Raw genomic sequence first — 1624 nt, forward strand, 5'->3', positions numbered from 1 at the left:
ATTTCTTTCTCAGCCTGTTTATCCTCCAATTAGAGGAAGACTTCTGATTTTTTTGAGTCAATTTTATATCCAACTACTTTGTTGAAGTTGTCTATCAGGTTTAGGAGTTCTTCAGCAGAATTTTTGGGGTCATGTAAGTATACTATCATATTATCTGCAAATAGTGATATTTTGACTTCTTCCTTTCCAATTTGTGTTTCTTTTACCTCATTTTACTGTCTAATTGGTCTGGCCAGGACTTCCAGTACTACATTGAATAGTTAGGGAGAGAGTGGGCAGCCTTGTCTAGTCCCTGATTTTAGTGGGATTGCTTCAGGTTTCTCACCATTTAGTTGGATGTTGGCTATTGGTTTGCTGTATATTGCTTTTACTATGTTTATGTATGGGCCTTAAATTCCTGATCTTTTCAAGACTTTTATCATAAAGTGATATTAAATTTTTCAAATGCTTTTTCAGCACCTAATAGAATGATCATGTGGGTTATTTTTCCTTTGAGCTTGTTTATATAGTGGATTACATCGATTAATTTCCATATATTGAACCATTCCTGCATCCCTAGGATGAAGCCTACTTATTCGTGGTGAATGATCATTTTGATATGTTCTTGGATTCGGTTTACAACAATTCTATTGAGTATTTTTGCATCAATGTTCAGGGGGTAATTTGGTCTGAAGTTCTCTTTCTTTGTAGGGTCTTTGTGTGGTTTAGGTATGAGCTTAATTGTGGCTTTGAAGAGTGAGTTGGTAGTATGCCCTCTGTTTCTATTTTGTGAAACAGTTTGGAGAGTATTGGTTTTAGGCCCTCTATGGAGGTCTGATAGAATTCTGGACAAAACCCATCTGTTCCTGGGCATTTGGGGGGTGTAGTGGGAGACTTTTGATGCCTGCTTCTATTTCTTTAGAGGTTGTGGGACAGTTCAGGCATTTTATCTGATCCTGATTTAACTTTGATTACTAATATCTATTTAGAAAATGGTACATTTCTTCCAGATTTTTTAGTTTTGTTGAGTATAGGCTTTTGTAGTAGTATCTGGTAATTTTTAAAATTTCCTCAGTTTCTGTTGTTATGTCTCCCTTTTCTTTTCTGATTTTGTTAATTTGAATACTGTCTCTGTGCCCTCTGGTTAGTCTAATTAAGTGCTTATCTACCTTGTTGATTTTCTCAAAGAACCAACTTCTGGTGTGTTGATTCTTTGTATAGTTTTTTGTTTGTTTGTTTGTTTGTTTGTTTTGTTTCTACTTGGTTGATCTCAGCCTTGAGTTTGATTATTTCCCGCCATCTACTCCTCTTGGGTGTATGTGCTTCTTTTTATTATAGGGCACTCAGGTATGCCTTCAAGGTGCTAGTGTATGCTCTCTCCAGTTTCTTTTTGGAGGCACTCAGAGCTATGAGTTTTTCTCTTAGCATTGCTTTCTTTGTATACCACAATTTTGGGTCTGATGTACCCTCATTTTCATTAAATTCTAAAAAGTCATTAATTTTTTTCTTTATTTCTTCCTTTACCAAGTTGTTATTAAGTATAGCATTGTTCAGCTTTCATGTGTATGTGGGCTTTATGTGTTTTTTGTTGTTATTAAAGACCAGCCTTAGTCCATGGTGATCTGATAGAATGCATGAGATTATT

The sequence above is a fragment of the Micromys minutus genome, assembly GCF_963924665.1.
Source record: "Micromys minutus genome assembly, chromosome: 1".
Taxonomy (NCBI): Eukaryota; Metazoa; Chordata; class Mammalia; order Rodentia; family Muridae; genus Micromys; species Micromys minutus.